The following is a 5699-nucleotide window of genomic DNA, read 5'->3' as shown; positions in this document are numbered from 1 at the left end:
GATTCTCATACATCAATTTTGTATCCTGAAACTTTACTGAATTTGTTTATCAGTTCTAACATTTTTTTGGTGGAATCTTTAGGGTTTTCTCTATATAAGACCACATCATCTACAAATAGAGACATTTTTACTTCTTCCTTTCTGACTAACTAGGACTTCAAGTAATATGGTGAACAGAATGCAGTGATTAAAGAATAGGCACTGTCTTGTTACTGATGTTAGAGGAAAAGCCTTTAGCTTTTCATTATTGAGATGATGTTAGCTGTAGGCTTGTCATATGTAGCCTTTATTATGTTGAGGTACATTCTTTACATAATATGTTGAGAGTTTTTATCATGAAAACGTGTTGAATTTTGTCAAGTGCTTTTTATGCATCTATTGAGATGATCACACAATTTTTATCCTCATTAATGTATCATACTACATTTATTGGTTTGTGTGTGTTGAACCATCCTAGCATCCCATGGATAAATCCAACTTGATCATCATGCATGATCCTGTTAATGTGTTATTAAATTCAGTTTGTTAGTAGTCTTCATTTATGTTCATCATGGATATTGGTCTGTAATTTTCTTTCCCGGTAGTGTCCTTGTCTGGCTTTGGTATCAGTGTGACGCTGGCCCTGTAAAATGAGAAAGTGTTCCTTGTTCTTTAATTTTTTGGAAGAGTTTGAGAAGTATTGGCATTAATTCTTCTTTAAATATTTGATAGAATTCTCTAGTGAAGCCATCTGGTCCTGGCTTTTCTTGTGTTGGGAGATTTTTGATTACTAATTCAATCTCCTTATTAGTTATTCAGACTTTCTATTTCTTCATGATTCAGTCTTGGTAGCTTGTATGCTTCTAGGAAGTTATCCATTTCTTCTAGGTTATCCAAGTTGTTGGCATATAATTATTCATAGTAGTCTGTTATGATCTTTGTATTTCTGTGATGTCATTTGTAATGTCTCTTTCATTTCTGATTTTATCTTTTCTTGAGTCTTCTTTCTTTTTTTCATAGTTAGGCTAGCTAAAGGTTTGTCAATCTTGTTTATTTTTTCAAAAACCCAACTCTTAGTTTTGTTCATCTTTACTATTGTTTTTCTAGTCTCTAGTTCATTTACTTCTGCTCTAGTCTTTATTATTTCCTTGCTTTTTCTAACTTCGGGATTAGTTTGTTTTTCTTTTTCTAGTTCCTTGAGGTGTAAATTTAGCTTGCTTATATGAATATTTCTTTTTTCTTAATGTAGGCATTCATTTCTGTCCTCCTAGAACTGCTTTTGACCTCCATCTCCAGAGCCAGCTGGCTGTTGGCTGCTTTTGCTGTGCCTTCTTATCCTCCCATGTCACCATTTCTGCTATGTCAGGAGGTCTCCTTGTTGGGGACGAGGCTCCCAAATTTGAGGCCAATACTACCATTGGCCCCATCCATTTCCACAACTATCTGGGAGACACATGGAGCATTCTCTTCTCCCACCCTTGGGACTTTATTCCAGTATGTACCATAGAGCTTGACAAAGCCACAAAGCTGGCACCAAAATTTGCCAAGAGGAATGTTGGGATGATTTCCCTTTCAATACACAATCTTGCCTGAAGCAGGATATCAATGTTTACAGTGGTAAGAAGCCCACAGAAATGTTACTTTTTCCCATCATTGATGAAAAGGATTAGGACCTGGCCATTGTGTAGGCATGATGAATCCAGTAGAGAAAGAGGAACAGGGCATGCCTGTGACAGCATGTGTGGTGTTTATTTTTGGTCCTAATAAGAAACTGAAGTTATCTATCCTCTACACAGCCACCACTGGCAGATGCTTTGATGAGATTCTTGGAGTAGCTATTTCTCTCCAGCTGATAGCCAAAAAGTGGTTTGACACCCTGGTTGATTGGAAGACTGGAGATAGCATGGTGGTCCTTCCAATCATCCCTTCCAAACTTTCCCCTAAAGGAGTCGTCACCAAAGAGCTCCTGTCTGGCAAGAAATACCTCTGCTACCCTCCCCAGCCTTAAGTCTCTCCAAAAAGTTAGTGCTGAAGCTGCTCACTTAGCACAGTGAGCCAGAGGATGCCAGCTGCCAGTTATGTTTTTCTGCAGTAATTCTATAAAAACATCCTGGTGTAATCATAGCCAAGGTCTTTAGGTTGCTATATTCTGGATTATTAAATAAAAATAGCACTGAAAAAAAAAAAAGAATTGCTTTTGCTACAGTTTGGTAGGTTGTATTTCCATTTTTGTTTATATCAAGATATTTTTTGTTTTCCCTTTTGATTTCTCCTTTGACCTATTGGTTGTTTAGGAGTACATTGTTTAACTTTCAGCTATTTGTAAAACTTCCAGCCTTCTTCCTGTTATTGATCTCTAGTTTCATGCCATTGTAGTGAGAAAAAATGCTTGGTATGATTTCAGTCTTCTTAAATTTGTTAAGATGTGTCATGGCCTAATATATGACCTGTCTCAGAAAATTTCCATGTGTGCTTGAGAAGAAAGCGTATATCCTGTTGCTGTTGGATGGAATGTTCTGTATATGTCTGTTAGGTCCATTTGGTTGAAAGTGTAGTTCAAGTCCTATATTTCCTTATTGATTTTCTGTCTGGATGATTTATGCATTGTAGGGTATTAAAGTCCCCTACCATTATTTCATTGCTGTCTAAATCTGCCCTCAGATCTATTAAAATTTGCTTAATATAGTTAGGTGATCCAATAAGGGTGCATATATTTGCAATTGTTATATCCTATTCACGAATTGACCCTTTTATCATTATATAATAACTTTCATCTCTAGTTAGAGTTTTTTATTTAAAGTCTATTTTTTCTAGTGTAAGTATAGCTACCCCTGCTCTCTTTTGGTTTCCATTTGCATGATGTCTTTTTCCATCTCTTTACTTTCACCCCATGTGTGTCCTTAAAGGTGAAGTGAGTCTTTTGTAGGCATTATATAGTTGGATCTTGTTTTTTTCTTTTCTTTAATGCATTCAGCCACTCTATGTCTTTTGATTGGAAAATTTAATCCATTTACACTTAAAGTCATTATTGACAAGGAGGAATTTACTATTCCCATTTTGTTAATATTTTTTTGGATGCTTTGTAATTCCCTTGTTCTTTTCTTCCTCTCTTGCTTTCTTTCTTTGAGATTTGATGATTTTCTGTAGTGGTATGCTTTGATTCCTTTCTTTTCTTTTTTTTTTGAGGAAGATTAGCCCTGAGCTAACATTGTGCCCATCTTCCTCTACTTTTTTATATGTGGGATGCCTACCACAGCATGGTGTGCCAAGCAGTGCCATGTCTGCACCCGGGATCCCAACTGGTGAACCCCAGGCCACCGAGAAGTGGAACGTGCGAACTTAACCACTGCGCCACCAGGCCAGCTCCGATTCCTTTCTTTTTATTTTTTCTGATTCTACTATAGATTTTTGCTTTGTAGTTCCCATGAAACTTACATAAAACATATTGCAGTTATAACAGTCTCTTTTAAGCTGATAACAACTTAACTTCAATCACCTACAAAAACTATACCCTTTATTTCCTCCTCCCATTTTATGTTTTCGATGTCACAATTTACATCTTTTTATACTGTGTGTCCATTAGCAAATTATTGTAGCTATACTAATTTTTAAAACTTTATCTTTTAACTTTTATACTAGAATTAAGCAATTTACACACCACCAGTACAGTATTAGAGTATTCTGAATTTGATTGTATATTTATCTTTACCAGTGAGTTTTATATTTTCATATGTTTCCATGTTGCTAATTAGTGACCTTACATTTCAGCTTGAAGACATGTCTTTAGGATTTTTTTGTAAGGCTGGTCTAGTGGCAATGAACTCTGAACTTTAGTTTGTCTGGGAAAGTTTTCAACTTTCCTTCATTTCTGAAGGACAGCTTTACTGGGCCAGTTGTGAGGGCCCAGAGGCAAGGCATCCCCAGTGGCTTGTGGGCAAGCTTCCTGATGGAATTCACAAGTCAGTCAGGAGGAAGAACCATGAAGCAGCTAGTATCATCCCTTTGATGAGTTTTGAACCCTGGTTGCTATGCTCCTAGCCACTCCCAAACCCACAGCCTTATAGATCACCTCAGCACTTTGGGTGAGGCAAGAAAGAAACAAGTGGGCCTCTTCAGGCTCTTCCTGCACCACTAGGGAAGCTGAACATTCACTCACATGCTCTCCCTTTCCCCCATGGGCAAAATCTCTGGCCAAGTGGATCTGTCCTGGCAATGAGTCATGCCACCTTGGGGGAGGGTTGATGTGTGCAAAGCGAAACTGTTCCTCTTACCCACTTTGGTGCATCTATTCTTGGATGTTTTTGTTCTAGCTGTTTGTTGGAACGTCTCTGCTGAATGCCCAAACTCCCACAAAAGTACTCTTGTCCATGCGTGACTGCCAAAACTGATGTTCTCTAGGGGGATGATGGTAGAGAACTCCTATCCCACCATCTTTGATGTCACCTTGTAGTTTTCAGTATGTAATTCTTACACTTCTTTTGCTAAATTTATTTCTAAGTATTTTATTCATTTTGATGGTATTTTAAACGAAATTATTTTCTTAATTTCATTTTTCAGATAGTTCATTGCTAGTATATGTATATAAAATTGATTGTTCTATCCTGCAGCCTTGTTGAACTTTTCTATTAGCACTACTAGTTTTTTTTGGTGGATTTCTTAGGATTTTCTATATAAAAAAGATCATGTCATCAGAGAATAGAGGTACTTTTACTTTTTCCTTCCTTATCTAGATTGCTTTTATTTTCTTGCGTAATAGCTGTGGCTAGAACATCCAGTACAATATTAAATAGAAGTGAAAGAAGATATCCTTGTACTGGTTCTATCTTTAGGGGGAAACCATTCAGTCTTTTATCATGTAATGTGATGTGAGCTATGGGTTTTTTGTAGATGCCTTTCATCAGTTTGAGGAAGTTCCCTTATATTCCTAGGGAGTATAGTGTTTTCATCATGAAGGGGTGTTGAATTTTGTTAAATGTTTTTTCTGCATCAATTAAGCTGGTCATTTTTTCTTTATTCTATTGATATGGTTTATTACATTAATTGTCTTTCAGATGTTAAACTAACCTTGCATTCCTGGGTGTAAATCTCACTTGGTCATGGTATATAACACTCTTTATATTTTGCTGAGTTTGATTTGCTAGTATTTTTTAAAGGATCTTTGCATCTATATTCACATGAGGTATTGGTCTGTATTTTTTTCTTGTTCATTCCTGTGTTTCTACTGTTGTCATGAGAAGCACATGCTTAGGCTATTCCACTGGTCTTGGGAGGAAGGTAATAGCAGAAATGTCTTCAAATAAGGTGTTTCAGTCCAGCCCAACCTAGAATAGAGCCCACCATTCAATTCGCAGAAGCACAAGTAAACCCAGATTAGCAGAATTTGCCAACCAAGTCCAACACAGATAATCCAATCCTCAGCCACATACGGATACGTAAGCTATACTTACAAAGAATTGCTGTTTTGAGCCACTGAGTTGTGATGTGGTGCACTCTACAGCAATAGATAGCTAATACACTGTGCTATGGATGCCATCTACTCATAAGAGAGTTCTTTATTATACTATTAAGGAATAATCTCTGAGACTTATGGTTCAGCTAAACAAAAAGAAAAACGTGCATTGTTCAATTATATGTGAAAATGAATTTGCATACATGTGCATAAGATATACCTGGAAGGATATACACAAAAACCTGACAAAAGTTGATTGCCTGTGGAGAGG

The 5699-nt window shown here is 36.8% G+C and overlaps 1 pseudogene; it reads left to right on the top strand.

Moving 5' to 3' along the window:
* The first annotated feature begins 1338 nt into the window (after positions 1-1338).
* Positions 1339-1987, top strand: LOC124246479 (peroxiredoxin-6-like; annotated as a pseudogene).
* The last annotated feature ends 3712 nt before the right edge of the window (positions 1988-5699 follow it).

This window comes from Equus quagga, chromosome 11 (assembly GCF_021613505.1).
Source record: "Equus quagga isolate Etosha38 chromosome 11, UCLA_HA_Equagga_1.0, whole genome shotgun sequence".
Taxonomy (NCBI): domain Eukaryota; kingdom Metazoa; phylum Chordata; class Mammalia; order Perissodactyla; family Equidae; genus Equus; species Equus quagga.
Note: the sequence above shows the minus strand (reverse complement) of the source record. Positions and strands in the feature narration are given on the sequence as shown.